This window comes from Bactrocera tryoni, unplaced genomic scaffold (genome assembly GCF_016617805.1).
Source record: "Bactrocera tryoni isolate S06 unplaced genomic scaffold, CSIRO_BtryS06_freeze2 scaffold_133, whole genome shotgun sequence".
Lineage (NCBI taxonomy): Eukaryota > Metazoa > Arthropoda > Insecta > Diptera > Tephritidae > Bactrocera > Bactrocera tryoni.
The window spans coordinates 288,624-308,882 of record NW_024395849.1 but is presented as its reverse complement, the minus strand read 5'-3'; the positions used below and the strand labels follow the sequence as shown (position 1 = coordinate 308,882).

The 20,259-nt window shown below is 40.4% G+C and overlaps 1 protein-coding gene across 2 annotated transcripts in view; it reads right to left on the bottom strand.

Moving 5' to 3' along the window:
* Window positions 1-20,259, bottom strand: part of LOC120780062 (potassium voltage-gated channel protein Shal) — a 175,046-nt gene that overhangs the window by 20,031 nt on the left and 134,756 nt on the right. The window lies entirely within an intron of this gene.

The window sequence follows — 20,259 nt, the reverse complement described above, 5'->3', positions numbered from 1 at the left end:
ATGGCTCTTTTTTCTATTGTGAATAGGACTTTCCCTACTCCTCTATACCATGTTGTGAACACTTTGAGGGTCGTTGACGAACTATGTATATTTCAATTTTGTGCTTTTGATCTTACATTCTTACATTCGTTAAGTTTTAGGATAAATTACATAAAATGGCAAACTTAAGAAGTATAGTACGAAAAACTATTATGTACAGTACAAATATAAATTAGGAGTAATTATTATAATTAGTGTAGAGTGGTGATCTCCACATACTTACATATACATACAGAATACACATCAATCCTTCAATTCCCCTTTCGCGCAGTATTCGAAACGCGAATTACTCATATACATACATACTTTACATATTTATGTGCATATAGTTCCCAAAGCTGGTATACCTATAGATATAGGATATTAATTAAATAATACAAATTTAAAAAAAAACATAAACGGTTCGGAAATAAAAACAACATTTAAAGCAAAAATTAAATACATTATTTCACATACATATTAACATTTGTGAAAACACATACAGCACATATCTGTACATATGTATGTATATTGAAAGTCCAATTTGGAGCATTTCTCTTGTTTCTTGTCAAACAAGAGCAAACATAATTGCGCACAAAACATTTAACGCATTCTATATGCACATAACGTCCACACTTATGTACAAAGATTGACCTCGTTTCACTGCGCGCTGATACAAGGGCATTGGAGTAAGTCTGTTAGAAATATTAAAAAAAACGCAAGTAAATACAAACGCCATCAATAAAAACGATAAACGTGTTTTTCAATTATTTTTCGGAAAATATAATAGCAACTCTTATTTACTTAAAAGACTTTTCAGTTACCGCATTTCTAAATTAGAATAAAAGAAAATATATACATACATTTTATCAATTTAAATTTTCTGAATTAACGTAGATTCAAAGGAATCTAAAGCAGAATTCTTTGGAATTCCGAATATGATTACTGACGACAGAAGTCCATGTATACCTGCAGAAGCTACACGCTCAGAGCAAGGTGCTACAAAGCAAAAAAAGGTTAGGACATTTCTTATAGTGAATTCATTTCTGAAAGTGACAGCTTAATTAGATACTGCGCTCGATTTGCATATTCACCGATTCAAGACAATCGGTACTAGAAATAAAGAAAAAATCTATTTGTTGCGTCAAGTGACTTACATATGTATGTCCAAAGCTGAAACGAAAAAACGATAAGTTAAAATGAAATACATTTTCGAAATATTATATTTCAATTATAAAGGTTTCTTTTCATTGTGTAAAAATAATAATATTAAACATACTCACCTTAATCTATTACCATAGGTTAACAAAATTAATTATACTCACCTCTTTTTTGTACATACATACAACATACATTCCAACTGTTTTATACCGTTAGCTTAAGTTTTCTTCTTAATTGGCGTAGACACCGCTTACGCGATTATAGCCGAGTTAACAACAGCGCGCCAGTCGTTTCTTCTTTTCGCTACGTGGCGCCAATTGGATATTCCAAGCGAAGCCAGGTCCTTCTCCACTTGGTCCTTTCAACGGAGTGGAGGTCTTCCTTTCCTTCCCCGGCGGGTATTGCGTCGAATACTTTCAGATCTGGAGTGTTTTCGTCCATTCGGACAACATGACCTAGCCAGCGTAGCCGCTGTCTTTTAATTCGCTGAACTATGTCAATGTCGTCATATATCTCATACAGCTCATCGTTCCATCGAATGCGATATTCGCTGTGGCCAACGCGCAGAGGACCGTAAATTTTTCGCAGAATTTTCTTTCGAAAACTCCCAACGTCGACTCATCAGTTGTTGTCATCGTCCAAGTCTCTGCAACATATAGCAGGACGGGAATTATGAGTGACTTATAGAGTTTGGTTTTTGTTCATCGAGAGAGGACTTTGCTTCTTAATTGCCTACTCAGTTGAAAGTAGCACCTTATGGCAAGAGTTATCCTGCGTTGGATTTCTAGGCCGACATTGTTGGTGGTGTTTGCGCTGTTTCCAAGATAGATGAAGTCGCGAGTCGCGAGTGCGACGACTATTTGTTGGATGTCAGGAGATATTCCGTCTTGACCTTGTTCGCCACTACACCCATTTGCTTCGCTACCTTATCCATTCTGCAGAAAGCAGAACTAACGGCACGGGTGTTGAGCCGATGATATCAATATCATCGGCATACGCCAGCAGCTGTACACTCTTATAAAAGATTGTACCTTCTCGATTAAGTTCTGCAGCTCGAATTATTTTCTCCAGAAGCAGGTTGAAGAAGTCGCACGATAGGGAGTCGCCTTGTCTGAAACCTCGTTTGACATCGAACGGCTCGGAGAGGTCCTTCCCGATCCTGACGGAGCTTTTGGTGTTGCTCAACGTCAGCTTACACAGCCGTATTAGTTTTGCGGGAATACCAAATTCAGACATCGCGGCATAAAGGCGGCTTCTTTTCGTGCTGTCGAAAGCAGCTTTGAAATCGACGAAGAGGTGACGTGGGTCGATTCTTCTTTCACGGGTCTTTTCCAAGATTTGGCGCATGGTGAATATCTGGTCGGTTGTTGATTTGCCAGGTCTAAACCACACTGATAAGGTCCAATAAGTTTATGGACGGTGGGCTTTAATCTTCCACTCAATACGCTCGATAGAACCTTATGCGCGATGTTGAGGAGGCTTATCCCACGTTAGTTGGCGCAGATTGTGTAGTCTCCTTTTTTAAGGATTGGACACACTCACTTAAATTCCATCGCTGGGCATTCTTTCAACCGACCATATTTTACAAAGAAGCTGATGCATGGTCCTTATCAGTTCTTTGCCGCCGTGTTTGAATAGCTCGGCCGGCAATCCATCGGCCCCTGCCGCTTTGTTGTTCTTCAGGCGGGCAATTGCTATTCGAACTTCTTCATGGTCGGGTAGTGGAGCGTCTGCTCCATCGTCATCGATTGGGGAATCGGGTTCTCCTTCTCCCGGTGTTGTGCGTTCACTGCCATTCAGCAGGCTGGAGAAGTGTTCCCTCCATAATTTAACTATGCTCTGGGCATCAGTGACTAGATCACCTTCAGGGGTTCTAAAAGAGTATGCTCCGGTCTTGAAACCTTCTGTAAGCCGCCGCATTTTTTCGTAGAATTTTCGAGCATTACCCCTGTCGGCCAGTTTATCAAGCTCTTCGTACTCACGCATTTCGGCCTCTTTCTGTTTCTGTCTGCAAATGCGTCTCGCTTCCCTCCTTAACTCTCGGTCTCTATCTCATCCCGCACGTGTTGCAGCCGATCGTAACGTTGCGAGGTAGGCAGTCTGTTTTCTCTCCGCCGCGACACAGCACTCCTTGTCGTACCAGCTGTTCTTTTGGATTTTTCGAAAATCAATGGTTTCGGTTGCAGCTGTACGTAAGGAGTTTGAAATGCCGTCCCACAGTTCCCTTATACCGAGTTGTTGACGAGTGCTCTCAAAGAGCAGGAGTGCAAGCCGAGTATAAAATCATTCTGCTGTCGGTTGTGATTGCAGCTTCTCAACGTCGAACCTTCCTTGTGTTTGTTGACGTGCGGTTTTTGCTTCACAGAGGCGGGTGGGAATCTTGGCTGCAACAAGATAGTGGTCCAAGTCGATGTTAGGACCTCGGAGCGTACGCACGTCTATAACACTGGAGACGTGTCTTCCGTTTATCACAACATGATCGATCTGGTTGGTGGTATATCGATCCGTAGACAGCCAGGTAGCTTGATGAATTTTTCTATGCTGGAATCTAGTACTACAGATAACCATATTTCGGGCCGAGGCGAAGTCGATCAGCCTCAACCCGTTTGGAGATGTTTCGTCGTGGAGGCTGAATTTACCGACCGTAGTGCCAGAAATCTTCTTTGCCCACCCTGGTGTTAAAGTCGCCAAGCACGATTTTGATATCATGGCGAGGGCAGCTCTCATAAGAGCACTCCAAGCGTTCGTAGAAGGCATCTTTGGTCACATCGTCCTTCTCTTTCGTCGGGGAGTGGGCGCAAATCAACGATATGTTGACGAACCTCGCTTTGATTCGGAGTGTGGCTAGACGTTCATTCACCGGAGTGAATGATAGTACTCGGCGACGGAGTCTCTCTCCCAACACGAATCCCATACCAATATACAGTTTGATACAATACTGCACTCGACTTTCATCTTCACCGATTCAAGAAAATTCTGAATCGGTATTAGAAATCAAGAAAGACAATTTAGACAACTTCTGGACACGTCTCCAAGCGGCATATGACGCAATCGTAGAATCTGACGACTCAGATCTACCGGAAAATTGTAAATCCTCGGCATACACCAAGTATGAACACTGCCTAGACAAGTTCGAAGACAGAAAGGCAATGATTTCTGATCAACTAAAGCTATTAAGAGCAATTACACCTACTCCACAACCGATAGTAGAGCTGCCACAAAGACAAGCCCAAGAGGCTGGTTCTGGCATTCACCTTAAAGTGCCAGTATGCAACACAGATATATTTCATGGTGGTTATGAACAGTGGCCGTCCTTCTGGGACATGTTTACAGCTGTGTACATAAACCATCCAAAATTATCACAGGCGCAAAAATTGTATCACCTCCGATACAAAACCAAAGGTCAAGCAGGCGTAACAGTCAAGCAGTTCATATTAAATGACGATAATTTCAATTTAGCTTGGAAAGCTCTGAGATTAAGATATGGAAATGAGAGAATATTGGTCGACAAGCAAGTAACGATATGAACTTGCCTGAAATTCAAAAAGAAACTAGTGAAGAATTCATCAAACTAGAATGCAATGTTTCAAATTGTTTGCCGGTTTTATCGACACAAAATATTCACACACACAATTGGGATCCTATTCTGGTAAACATATTTACCGCGGAATTACCAAAAAAAAAGCGTTATTTTTGTGGAAGCAATCGGTCTCAGCAAGAAGAAAATGCCCAACGTGGCCACAAAAGGAGAGATTTCTCAACTACCCAATATGAAATTGCAGAAAGAGTAGACAAAAAAATAGTCAGAACTAAAAACGTTCAACGCGACCTTAATCGAAGCTTCAATAGACCTCAAGGCGAAGCTTTAAATAGAAGTTTTTTCAAAACACAATCTTTCGCATCTGAACAAAATAAACACACGTCATGCGAACTATGTACATGAGGGCATAAGCTAAAAACTTGCGACATGTTTAAAAATTTGAATGTTAATGAAAAGAACATCTTTGTCAGATTAAAAAGACTGTACAAACTGCTTGTTCCACGCACACAATCTTAATAGTTGCGAAAGCAAATTCAATTGCGTATATTGCCACAAAAGGCAACATTCAATGTTGCACTTCAATAACTTGCCCAACACATCCCAAACTAGCGCTTTCTCAAAAAGAGCCACGAGTTTAGTTACAACAGCAACTCCCGAAATACAAAATCCCGAAAACAGTCCCGAGACACTATGTTACTCAAAGGCATTAAAAACTCAAACGCTACACAGCGAGAATCAAAGTAGAGTGCTACTACCTACAGCAGTCGTCTCCATCGAACATCGAGGACAACTGTTCAAACTTAGAGCCCCAATAGACAAAGGATCCCAACGATCATTCAAAGCGTCTAGGGCACAAAATCGGCTAAAATTGCCAACAAAACAAGCCAATTACGAAATTACGGGAATGGGCGGAAGAGTAGTATAAAACTCAATGAAAATATGCCCCATTACCCTAATTTGACCCTAAGCGGATATGCTAATTCAAGCAGAAGCTATAGTTTACCCGCAAGCATTGGAAAAAGGTTACACACCCAAAGCTAGCAGATCGCATCTGCAACACTTCCGCCCAAATAGACCTTCTATTATGCAGCGACATTATTGTACATATATCACAAATTATATTAGATGGTGTTGAAAAGTTTCAAAAACCCTTCTAGCTCAAAATGCTATATTCGGTTGAATACTAATTGGACTAGTTACGGAACCAGTTGAAACAATGACAACTCAAGTTGTGGAAATCTCAAACAAATACCACAATTCACAATTGAGAAAATTTTGGGAGTTAGAAGAACTCCCCCCATTTCAATTACAACCCCTGAAGATCAGTATTGTGAAGACTTTTACAAAGCCACAACTACTAGATCAGATTACGGTCAATACGTCGCACGACTACCAGACAAACTCGCCATCGGTTACTCGCACACCTCTGCAATACAGCAGTTTCTAAGCTTGGGAAAATCAGAGCTCAAACAAGGTTATGATGGTGTCTTAGAAGAATACCTACATTTAGATCACATGGAGGAAGTAAGCCAATGCGAAAAAATGATTAAAGGCTAATAATACTCATTCTACTTGCCACATCATGCAGTAGTAAAACAAAACAAAAAAACAAGAAAAATAAGATTTGTCTCCAATTTATCAAGATCTACCATCTCGGGAAATTCTCTAAATGATATTCTATTCACGATACTCACCCTCCAACCAGACTTAATGTTCCTCATATTAAATTGGCGTATACAAATACGTTTTCAATAGAGATATCAAAAAAATTCATTGAAATGTAAGATTTTCAACGAATTATTTTCCGAAAATCTCCCAATAGTCCACTATGCGACTATAAATTGAAAACAGTTACCTCTGGCGTAAACTGTGTCCCATACCTAGCCATTCGTACACTCCACAAACTGGCAGAAGACACAAAGTCGGAATTTCCTCTAGCAACACAAGTGTTAAAAATTTAAACGTATGCAGACGATATCCTGCCTGGAAGCCACAGTCTTCCACAAGCATACGAGCCCTTATCACAGGTAATAAATGCTCTCAACAACGCAGGTTTTCCATTAAAAAAGATAACAGCTAATCTTCTTCTTCTTAATTGGCGTAGACACCGCTTACGCGATTATAGCCGAGTTAAAAACAGCGCGCCAGTCGTTTCTTTTTTTCGCTACGTGGCGCCAATTGGATATTCCAAGCGAAGCCAGGTCCTTCTCCACTTGGCCCTTCCAACGGAGTGGAGGTCTTCCTCTTCCTCTGCTTCCCCTGGCGGGTACTGCGTCGAATACTTTCAGAGCTAGAGTGTTTTCGTCCATCCGGACAACATGACCTAGCCAGCGTAGCCGCTGTCTTTTAATTCGCTGAACTATGTCGATGTCATCGTATATCTCGTACAGCTCATCGTTCCGTCGAATGCGGTATTCGCCGTGGCCAACGCGCAAAGGACCATAAATCTTTCGCAGAACTTTTGTCTCGAAAACTCGCAACGTCGACTCATCCGTTGTTGACATCGTCCAAGACTCTGCACCATATAGCAGGACGGGAATTATGAGCGACTTATAGAGTTTGGTTTTTGTTTGTCGAGAGAGGACTTTGCTTTTCAATTGCCTACAGGTCCGAAGTAGCACTTGTTGGCAAGATTTATCCTGCGTTGGATTTCTAGGCTGACATTGTTGGTGGTGTTTACGCTGGTTCCAAGATAGACGAAATCATCTACAACTTCAAAGTTATGACTGTCAACAGTGACGTAAGTGCCAAGTCGCGACCGCGACGACTGTTTGTTTTATGACAGGAGATATTTCGTCTTGCCTTCGTTCACTGCTAGACCCATTTGTTTTGCTTCTTTGTCCAGTCTGGAGAAAGCAGAACTAACGGCGCGGGTGTTAAGGCCGATGATATCAATATCGTCGGCATACGCCAGCAGCTGTACACTCTTATAGAAGATGGTACCTTCTCTATTTAGTTCTGCGGCTCGAACTATTTTCTCCAGAAGCAGGTTTAAAAAGTCGCACGATAGGGAATCGCCTTGTCTGAAACCTCGTTTGGTATCGAACGGCTCGGAGAGGTCCTTCCCGATTCTGACGGAGCTTTTGGTGTTGCTCAACGTCAGCTTACACAGCCGTATTAGTTTTGCGGGGATACCAAATTCAGACATCGCGGCATAAAGGCAGCTCCTTTTCGTGCTGTCGAAAGCAGCTTTGAAATCGACGAAGAGGTGATGTGTGTCGATTCTTCTTTCACGGGTCTTTTCCAAGTTTTGGCGCATGGTGAATATCTGGTCCGTTGTTGATTTTCCAGGTCTGAAGCCACACTGATAAGGTCCAATCAGTTTGTTGACGGTGGGCTTTAATCTTTCACACAATACGCTCGATAGAACCTTATATGCGATGTTGAGGAGGCTAATCCCACGGTAGTTGGTGCAGATTGTGGGGTCTCCTTTTTTATGGATTGGGCATAGCACACTTAAATTCCAATCGTTCGGCATGCTTTCGTCCGACCATATTTTACAAAGAAGATGATGCATGCTCCCTATCAGTTCTTCGCCGCCGTGTTTGAATAGCTCGGCCGGCAATCCATCGGCCCCTGCCGCTTTGTTGTTCTTCAGGCGGGCAATTGCTATTCGAACTTCTTCATGGCCGGGTAATGGAGCGTCTGCTCCATCGTCATCGATTTGGGAATCGGGTTCTCCTTCTCCTGGTGTTGTGCGTTCACTGCCATTCAGCAGGCTGGAGAAGTGTTCCCTCCATAATTTAACTATGGTCTGGGCATCAGTGACTAGATCACCTTTGGGGGTTCTACAAGAGTATGCTCCGGTCTTGAAACCTTCTGTAAGCCGCCGCTTTTTTTTGTAGAATTTTCGAGCATTACCCCTGTCGCCCAGCTTATCAAGCTCTTCGTACTCACGCATTTCGGCCTCTTTCTTTTTCTGTCTGCAAATGCGTCTCGCTTCCCTCTTCAACTCTCGGTATCTATCCCATCCCGCACGTGTTGTGGTCGATCGTAAGGTTGCGAGGTAGGCAGCCTGTTTTCTCTCCGCTGCGACACGGCACTCCTCGTCGTACCAGCTGTTCTCTTGCACTTTCCGAAAACCAATAGTTTCGGTTGCAGCTGTACGTAAGGAGTTCGAAATGCCGTCCAGAACAGATAACCATATTTCGGGCCTCGTCGAAGTCGATCAGCCTCAACCCATTTGGGGATGTTTCCTCGTGGAGGCTGAATTTACCGACCGTCGTGCCAAAGATACCTTTTTTGCCCACCCTGGCGTTAAAGTCGACAAGCACGAAAGCGCTCCAAGCACTCATAAAAGGCATCTTTGGTCACATCGTCCTTCTCTTCCGTCGGGGCGTGGGCGCAAATCAGCGATATGTTGAAGAACCTCGCTTTGATGCGGATTGTGGCTAGACGTTCATTCACCGGAGTGAATGATAGTACTCGGCGACGGAGTCTCTCTCCCACCACGAATCCTACACCAAACTTGCGCTCCTTTATATGGCCACTGTAGTAAATGTCACAAGAACCTACTCGTCTCTGTCCTTGTCCCGTCTATCGCATTTCTTGGACGGATCTTTATTTTTACGAGGACATCAACCAGCTGGGCAGCGGCACCTTCCCAATTAAGGGACCGGGCATTCCAGGTGCATGCCCTCAATTCGTAGTCCTTATTTCGTTTGCCATGATCGTCATCAAAAGGGGGGTCTCTCATCCGAGACTGATTGCTAATTTTCATTGGTAGAATTTTTTACGTGGCGGGTCCCAAACCCAGCGCACAACCCTGCGGAGGGGATGTTTCGCCTTCTCACTTTAGCTCGCCTTCAAACGGATATTCTTAGGATACCCAGAGGATACTTGGTCAAAGACCGGAAGTAGTGAGCTGCTTGAGTCATATGTAAAAGAATCGTTTCTGGCCACTCCCAAGTGAATGGCGATCAGAGAACTTTCCTCACTTGCGTGAACTTCTACATGTGACTCCATCCTCCATCCATAACAGCTAATCACCCAAAGTTAAAAAAAAAAAACATTTACCAAACGACAATTTGTTGGAAACTAATGTCCTTATATTCGAAAAGGAAAGTACAACAAAAACACTAGGCATACAATGGAATGCGATATCGGACCAGTGTTCAAACACGACTGAGTCCATATCCGCATTATCCGCAATAACGAAGTGACAGATTTTATCTTCTGTAGCTTTTTGAGGACTAGGACGAACTAGTGAAACCTCTTCACTTAGAAAAATGGTCCCAGTTTGATAATAATCTGAACAACATTTCCCATGTACAAATTCCACGGAGGGTAAACTAATCCGCCGAATACAAAATGGAAGTACACGGCTTTTGCGACGCCTCTGAAAAGACATATTTTGCCACTATAAGCATACAAGTATGTGCGACCCCAACGGGATACCGCAAGCCACCTACTATTGGCAAAAGCAACAGTTGCGCCCTGAAAAACGCTAGAACTAGAAAAACTAGCTTCCATGTTGCAGACTAACTTAAATACAAATTACCTCTATGGTCCGATTCCGAGGTAGGTTTAGCCTGGTTAGAAAAGCTACCACACGCGGGGAAAACATATGTTTCTAATCGTCTCAAATACTTGACTTAGTAGCCACTTAGCGACACGTAACCAGTGCTGACAGTCTTTCTGATCTAGGTAAAAGAGGGTGCAAACTCCTGCATCTCGCCACCACCAACCTCTGGTGGAATGGCCGCGATGGTTAACAGAATCTCCCGATTCTTGGCCACAATTGGCTATGCGCAACATACTTGCTCCAGAAAGTCGAAAAATCGACACTTATCATACAACACTGGATGACACTCACATTCCTGAACGATTTTCGCCGTTCCCCTGAGCCCTTCAGGTAGTCGCCTATATGCTCAAGTTCATAGAGCAAGTGCATTTCATGTGCAATATGTGCATAAGCAGAAAATGCAATCGCAGATTATGGCAGCACTTCCACCTGAACGCTGCGATTTTACTCAGCCTTTCACCACTACAGGTGTCGATTTTGCTGGGCCTTTTCTGATAAAGGCGTCCATGCTAAAGTTTCCTATCTTCATGAAAGGCTGTGTGGCTGTTTTTGTCTGTTTTACGACAAAAGCAGTATACCTTTTTCTGTGTACGAATCTGACGACGGCATTTGCTCCCTTCGGACAGCGAGGCTTTCCATCAAAAATCATGAGCGATGATGGCAAAATATTTATCGGAGCTCAAAGAGCTACCTAAAGGCAGTTTGTGGTCTCCATAAAACAAGCCTCACATGACATTGTCCAAAAATGCGCTCCCCAAGGCAGAGAATATAAAAGCATAGAGAAGGTGCAAATTGAATTCTGTATGATGCTCGATTTGACGGCTAACAGAGCTGATAGTATTCTAGTACGGAATTCACCATTCTCGCTGCTATTTAGCAGAAATGAGCACGTTCAATGGCAGAAATATATGTAAAACGACTAAATTCATGCGAGAATGAATAGTGAGAAATGCTTTGAAGAAAAATATATAAAGTCACACAGAGAATGTAAAAAAGCATTCTCTGATTCATATTGCGTGATTATTTTGTATCATAAGAACCATTTTTTCCGAAAAATGGTAAAAATTTTAATTTTTTTTACAAAATCGGGAAAGAGTAATTTTAAATAAATTATTATTTCAAAAATGATATTAATTTCGACTATTACAAAATGAAGATGTGCCAAATGAACTTAAATGAGCTCATATAAACACGTCTTGGTCATTCCTTTCATTTCTTCAAAAAAAACTTCTGACCTTCATGAAATATGCATATTCGAATTCGGAAGTCGGGAAGAATTTTCTTTTCCGAAACAAATTTCTCCAGTCGGGAAAGAATTATGCTTTCGGCTACTTTGCTGAGGGTGCAGAGTAGGCTGATGGGGCGATGGTTTGCCGGATCGCTTAGGGGTTTTCCCTGTTTGGGAAGAAAGACGACTGTGGCGGCTTTCCAGGCCGGAGGAAAATATTGGTAGCGCATCATCGCGTTTATGATGTTGTTTAGGGCAACAAGGTGTTTCCGCGGTAAGATTTTCAAGACGCCGTTACCGATACTGTCGTGGCCTGGAGCTTTCCGGTTTTTGAGAGAGCGGATAGCCTCGGAGACTTCTTTGGGGGAGGTGGGCTGAAACTCGACCGTTTGGAAGGTTGTGCTCCGGACAGTTGCTGACACTTCTTCGTGAAAGGAAGAGAATTTTTGGAGGCTTGGAAAGGGGAACATTGGTTTTTTAGGGATTGAGCAAAGACGTTGGCTTTGTCCTTGTCTTGTGGATAAGAGATCCCGTCTTTAATTAGGGCGGGGAGGTGAAGTTTACGATTTCTTAAGGATCTGATAACCTTCCAGCAACTTTTAGGGTGCTGTTCGGCTTCAGCGATGTAGGAGTTGAAGTCTTCAGAGCTTCTTTGGAGGAGGAGAACCTTTAATTCCCTTTGAGTGGAGTTTAAAGTTTGGTGTAGCCGGGGGAGTCTGTGCTTTTGCCAGAGTTTGCGAATTTTGTTTTTCCCGGCGATGAGTGCTCGGATACGTAGGGGAAGATTATTTGGGTTTGTGGTAGCTTCTATTGAGGAGGTGGCTGAGATTATTGAGCTTTGGATTTCCTCCGTTAGACTTGCGACCGCCTTATCAAGATCAGCTATGGAGTTGATTTGGGTGCAAGTGAAAGCGGAAGTTTCCAACAAGAATTTCAGGTGGAGGAAATCGGTTTTGGTTTTTAACCGAGGGGAAAGTAGAGGGCGATTCGCGAGCTCCGGGTAGACCGGAGAGTGGTCTGAACTGAGCTCCGGGAGAGTCCAGGGATCTCTGTTGAGGGTCACGTTTTTTGTGAGAAATAAGTCCAGGGTGCTTGCTTTGAACCTGGGATTTGTAGGGTTGTAGGTCGGTTCGGAGGGAGCTTCGATGTTGAAGTTGTGTTGGAGAGACATTCTCCAAAGGGTTAATCCATTAGTATTATTCGTAGAACGATTCCAAATCCTATATTTAAAATTGAAATCGCCTGCGATAATGGTAGGGGTGGAGGAGTTGAAGAGGGATGAAATGTTGAGAGGGCTTTTGTCAGGAGGGATATAGAGAGTGATGATCCTGTGCCTGTGTGAATTGAGAAATACATCAATTCCTACAGCCTCGAGTGTTGAGGGGCCAGTGTTGGCAGCTAGGTGGTGGATAGAGTTCTTCACACAGATGGCGACACCGCCCCCTTTGGAATCTGGCGGGTCGTTTCTGTAGATTGTGAAGTTCGGAATATAAAGGGATTTTTTGGAGTTTAAGTGAGTTTCGGTGATGCAAACGACATCAATGGATTTGTCTTCTATTAGCTGGATCAGTTCGATCCTTTTGGAAGTGCAAAGCCCGTTGGCGTTCCAGTTTAGGATTATCAGGCCACGGTTAGTTCCTGAAGACGGTGGACAAGAAGTCCCGAAAAAGCTTCTCTAAGTGAGCAATATTTGGGACAGGATTGGGCGTTGTGTTTTTGGTCGCGTTTTTGGCAACCTCTGCGTATGAGCGAGTGGGCCCTTGTGCTCGTGGTTGGGGTTGGGGTTGAGATGGTGGTGTGGTCTGTGCCGCGGCGCGGGTAGCTCTTTGAGGGAGAGCCTTGGTAGTCTTTTGGGCCTTTTTTGGAGGTCCGGGTTGGTGTTTTTGGGGGGCTTTAGGGCAACCCCGATAGGTGGCGCGATGAGCGCCCTTGCAGTGAATGCAGGTGGGCTTCGCGTTTTTCTGCTCTTTGAGAGCGCAGGATGCCGTGGCATGGGAGCGACCGCAGAAGGCGCAGGCCCATGGAGCGTGGCAGTAGTTTGCCGTGTGGGCGAAATTCAGACATTGGAGGCATTGCGGTATGACTTTGGATTTCCGCTTTGCCTCTACTCTGACGCTGTGGCCAGCGATTGCTTTCAGGTCAAAAATCGCCTTCGCCGAGGAGTGCGAAGGGTCAAGGTTGACCGTAATCAGGGGCCATATTTTTGTGCCCCTTCGCATGCGGTGAATGCTCTTCACCGCAGCATTTTTCATCCTCAATTCATTGAGGATGGTTTCGTCATCGAGGCATTCGAGGACGCCTCTGATCACGACAATCAGGTCCTTGTTTTGATGGAGCTGATTTGTGGTATATGGGATTTCGTGTCTTTCCAGGGCAGAAGTGAGTTCCCGAAATCCGTCAACGGTTTCGGGGTAGACGATGACGGCTTCAGATACCACTTTAGCCGATCTGATTTTTATGTCTGCTTTGCGCAGACCGGAGCTCACCTTCTCCCACGATTCCTTCTTGAGGATTCGAATGGGAGGAGGGTTTTTCTCCTTAGGGGGGGTTAGATCCTCACTTTCATCGGAGGAGGATGACGAAAGGAACTTATTATATGTTTCTTACTTCTATTTATACTAACTAGTATGTTTACTTATTACTAGTTGATACTTTGTTAAGGTACAGATTATATTATGTGTTTAGGTTTGTTTACATACATATATATTGTTTGCTTAAAAACATTTGCTTTGTTTTAAGATAAGGTTGTTGTGCTATTCAAACTCAATGTTGTTTTGATACTTGTTTGTTTAGGATTGTTTGTTGTAGTGATAGTGCATTTCAATTGTTCGAACTCAAGGTTGTTTCTGCATTCTGTTTACTGAAACAAAAGGTTGTTTTAATGTTTGTTACTATTATAAGGAATACATTCCTTAACTCGCGCACATGCGTATGCATACATTCATATGAGCATGTGCAGAGACATAAGATTAATATGATAGAAGACGTACATATATATGTATATATTGTTGTAATAAATTTAATTTCTATTAGTAAGAAATATAATTCACAAATATTTTTAGTATAGTATATTATGTAAAAACCAAATAAAATTATTAAATATGCAAGTCCAAATTGGCTATAAATATTATTATGCATGCAAATTAAAAACTCCGTTTAGTTTTCGTGGGCAACTACGGGCAACTGCCCGTGGTCAACTGCCGTGGGCAACTCCCTGTGGTCAACTGCCGTTTTCTTTATTACATTTTCTTAAATACAATATTTTGCTTAAGCCTAGATATAAATATTAATCTTACATTCTAGGAAGTATATCTACAATCCACTTGAGATAGGACATATGTAGGACATATGTTACAAGTGGGAAGATTCATCTTACAATCTATGAGTTACATTTTTGGACCACCTAAGGCGGACAGTATTAGCAAAGTACACATAATGTTACTTACGGATACTTAATACGGACCATATGGGTCGTAAGTGTCATGTTACATATTTATGACAGATAAAGAATATGTTCATGTAATGTGAACTGGTGGTATTAACTCCCCCACCTCTAAATTGAAGCGTCCCGATTCAAATGGATATATAGTAGTACGTGAGGCTATAGACTATTTTATCAATTTGAACAGTACTATTTTGAAATCTTAATTTATTTAAATTTGACTCTTAAATATACTTTCGATACATTTTTATATTATTTTTGACTTCTAATTATTTTTTGATGGAAGTGTTTTTATATATGACATCTTTTTATTGTATTATTGCCTGAATACATTTCAGCAATTTTTTCTTTACATTTAGGGTTTTCTCAAGTCGCATAAAGTTATAAGTTATAACGATTCGAAAACATAACATTGGAGAATTGTAAATGTGTAAACTCATTTTTGTATGAAATCTAACAACATTTTTTTTTTTTAAGCAAGTGTAAAAATTTATAATTTTACGATTTTACGATGCTTTACGATGGCTTGTGAGTACCCCAATTATTGAAATTATTTATATAAAATATTAGTACCTCCTTTTTTGGAGCATATTCTTTTATTTTATTGTCGGTATTATCTTCGACTGGCGTCTTAGGATTTTCTAGTCCCAAGTATTTTAAATTTAGTATTTTTATATTCTATTTGGCTTTTCGCCATTCTTTTTTGTTTTATTATACCGGTAAAATCTTCGGCTGGCGTTGTTGAACTTTTTGTTCCACAATTTTAAAGTATTTTTTTATTTTTAGTATTGCCGGTACTTTCTTCGGCTGGTGCCTTAAGACTTTTTTGTTCAAAGTAATATAAATTTTGAATTTTTATATTTTGATTTACATATATATATTTATATTTATTTTATATATTTTTCCATTATTTTTTTGTTTTATTTTGCCGGTATGAACTTCGGCTGGCGTTGTAGAACATTTTGGTTCTACAATATTTTGTATAATTCTTCTTTTTACTCTGCTGGTATGAATCTTCAGCTGGCGTTTTAGGACCTTTTTGTCCCAAAATATTTTTTTTTTGTTAATAAAATATTGCCGGAAAAATCTTCGGCAGGCCCTTCAGGAGTCTCTGCTCCCAAAGAATTATATTTTTTTCCTTTAAATTTATTTTTCGGTTTTGTTTGTTTTTTTTATATATATATTTGTGAGTTTCATGAATCAGATTAATACTCACAATAAACAATTTTTTTACTTAATTTAATTAATAAATACATATGTATAAGCCTTACTTACAACTAATTTTATGTTGCTGCTTTTACTGCTGCTGTTGTTACTGTTGCTATTGCTGCTGTTACTACTGTTGCGGCTATTGTTGACTTTGCTGTTGCTGTTGCTTTTTTAAGTCGAATTTTGGCGGTTATTTGTGCAATGGTCGTCGTTGGCGGCCGTGTGCGAAGTTTAAATGAAATCAGTTTTTGGTGAAATTTCTGATTTACAGAATTTTTTTATTTATTTGTTTTTATGTGGATAGTTTATAGATCCACGCACTTTCTTCTATTTGATTGAAATTTTCAAAAATTTTCACTTTCAGTTTTTGGTTTTTCAATTCACATTTTAAAATCACTTTATTTGTGAAACTGTTGTAGTTGTTTGTTTCTCAATTTTACTTATTTTTTTCAATTGTTGTAACGCGTACGTTAGCTTGTTTTTCGCTCGTAATCCGTATAGATGAGGCGCGTTCGATTGGCAGTAGGCACAAACACACACTCGAAATTTTTTCAATAATTTTCTAAGTGGCTGAGATTTTTTTGATTATGTGTCTCTTTTTGGACTTAGCGTTTTTTGAACTTTTTTTTTACTTTTCTCCTCAATTGAGGATACTTGATTGTTTTTCAAACGGTAACACGGGGATTTTTTGTCCCCTTAAATGGTTACCGCCGAAATTTATTGTTACATTTTGGTCCGACAGAGATTATTTCATCTCCTGACAGGATCGCCAATTAAAAACTCCGTTTAGTTTTCGTGGGCAACTACGGGCAACTGCCCGTGGTCAACTGCCGTGGGCAACTCCCTGTGGTCAACTGCCGTTTTCTTTATTACATTTTCTTAAATACAATATTTTGCTTAAGCCTAGATACAAATATTAATCTTACATTCTAGGAAGTATATCTACAATCCACTTGAGATAGGACATATGTAGGACATATGTTACAAGTGGGAAGATTCATCTTACAATCTATGAGTTACATTTTTGGACCACCTAAGGCGGACAGTATTAGCAAAGTACACATAATGTTACTTACGGATACTTAATACAGACCATATGGGTCGTAAGTGTCATGTTACATATTTATGACAGATAAAGAATATGTTCATGTAATGTGAACTGGTGGTATTAACTTGCATTCATACAAATTTATACTCATATCATAATTATTTTTACATGTCAATATAATGAATAACATGATACGAGACTCTCGCATTGGCTCTCATTTTTCTCTCAAACGCGTTCCCTGATTATTTGACAGCGAAGGTCAGGGAATTTTGATCAGCTGACTTCAGAAAAGGCGGGATGCCAGAAGTAAACCGCTATAATTACTTGCCGAAATTAGTGTGAAATGAAATTTCATTGAGCTGTGCGAACATATTTTGGCAAAATAAATGTTTATGTAAATTAATTAATGATTTTGCATTTTAGCATTTATATATGTATGCATTTTCAAAGTGTTTAATTTAGTGTTTTGTATAATTTATTAAATATCCAATCTAATATTTTTCAGCTGTGGCATCATTGGCAAATGTTATAAAAAATGCGAGTTTTGACAGCTCTCTCTCGAATCAAAGAGTCTCCTATCATATTGTCCATGTGAATATTGAATTGCTGAGGGCAAACCGCAAAAGCATACATACATTCCCTGGTTGAAAGCAAAAATTTAAACAAGAAAAACGAAATTCTTTACATACGTTGGGAGTGTAATCATGGGCATGCATACATATATTTATGTCTCTTCATATCAGTGGTCGGCATTTCATAGCACGAATTAACATCGCGCGGGACTATAGCGCAAAACCAATTATGCCCTGTGAGAAATATTTTATGATTCTAAATGCCTTTGGTGCCATGCAATGCCTTTTATGTTCCAAGTCTTTTAAAGATAATAGGGAATATATCCTTAAAAGACATTTTGTTAATTTTCATTATACTATTAATTAATTAATAATTTTAATTTCAATTTCTCACTAGGCTACTTTTTTTCGTGCTTACCAACACAGTGACGGATCCTCTCATGCCGACCACTGCTTCATATTCTCTGGTTGGGCATACATGCCATGTCATAATATGCCGTAAATACATATGTATATTTATTTTCCCTCATATTCTCTGGTTGAGTATGTGAGAGAACTGTTAAAAACGTAAAAATTTCACAGCGTGAATTCCGTGGTTGTTAGGTGAATTCCTTACTACAATTCTAACAAATGTTCAATATCGAACTTGTACCTTCGCTATGTCTTTACATTCTTTGCCCAAGGTATCAGCTGTAAAAAGCTTAAAATCCCATTTTAAAATGGTAGATGGCAACCACAAATTTAATTATTAAGAACTCACTACATTGTTAACTAGAATTGAAGCCGTTCTTAACTCACGGCCTCTCACTGCACTCTCGCAAGATCCCTCAGACTTTACTGCCCTCCCACCAGGGCATTTTCTTAAAGGAGCGCCCATTCTGGCCACACCTGAGCCAGGCGTGGAGTCGCTCTCCTTATTTAACCGTTGGGAAAAAATTAATATTCTCCATCATGATTTTAGCCGCCGATGGAAAGATGATTATTTAAAGAACCTCCACAGAAGGTTCCGATGGAAAACACCAGAAAATGCGCCTAAGTTGGAGATTGTGTCTTAATTAACGGCGATTGTCTCCCCCCTCCCGAATTTTTTTTTTTTCAAAATTATTTTTATTTATTGATTCTGCTTTTACTTAAAGCCTAACAATAAGTAATGAAATCTTAAATCTATTTAAAAACTAGACAGACTCAAGCAAGTGATTGAGCTGTTTTGGTGATACGTCGCTCTTTAATACGCAGGCATATCTCTTCTTTTAAGTCGTGTTTGATCGCACGAATGTACCAAAGCATTAGCCGAAGGGTTTGGGTGATCTCGGAGTTTAGATATATATTTAATTCTGCTGTCTTCTACTTCTTTTTTTACCATAGGAATACCAAGGTCTTTATGGATATTTTCGTTACGCATGTACCATGGTGAACACGTGATTGTTCTAAGCATTTTTGATTGGAACTTTTGTATTAGATCAATATTAGTTGCACAGGTCGTACCCCACAGTTGAATGCCATACATCCAAATCGGCTTTATGACCGCATTATATAAAAGCACTTTGTTGTCTAGGCTAAGTTTGCAGTTTTTATTTAAAAGCCAATTTAAATTTGCAGCTCTAATCTTCATACATGTTATTTTACTAGAGATGTGTTTTCTAACGTGGCCTTCAATCTAGGTGAATACCAAGATATGTTACTTCGTTCGCTTGGGGTACTAAAATATTGTTTATTTTTACTCCCGGGCACTTCTTTGGTCTTAGTGAAAATGTAATATGTTTACACTGATGTTAATTCACGTTTATACGACAGTTCGCTAGCCACTCTTCGACAGAACTTAAATGCTTCGCTATTATTCGTGATGCTAAATTCGTTACGGCTCACTATAGCTGTGTCACACGCAAAAGTTGAAGTTAATACATTATTGGCTGTTGGAAGGTCTGCTGTATATATGATGTATAGTGTTGAGCATAAAACACTGCCCTGGGGTACACCAGCCCTTATCTGTCGTTCATCAGATATGATATCTCCCACTTTTACCATAAATGTTCTACTTTTTAAATAAGACTCCAATGTTTTATACAATTCTAAAGGTAGAATGTTTATAATCTTATATTAAAGACCTTCGTGCCACACCTTATCAAACGCCTGAGCCACGTCCAAAAATATAGCGGAACAGTACTTCCTGTGCTCAAATGCTTTCCTTATTTCGTTAGTATTTCTATTTACTTGCTCTATTGTGCCATGTTTCGCACGAAAACATTGATGCATTGGTATTGTATTATCCGAATCTAAGAATTGCATTGAAGAGCACCTCTACAGCAATTATTGGTAACTCAATTAGCATTTTTAGGGAAATTTTATCATGTCCTGGCGACTTTTTTGGATTAAGTTCTTTGATGATTTCAATAATTTTAGAAGGTGAAGTCTTAAGAGACTCGAGCGACTCTTTAGCTGTGTTGGGTAAGATTGACAGCTTAAAGTTGTTCTTTGGCAAATTGGGTTGAAATACCTTTTCTAGGTGATTTGCTAAG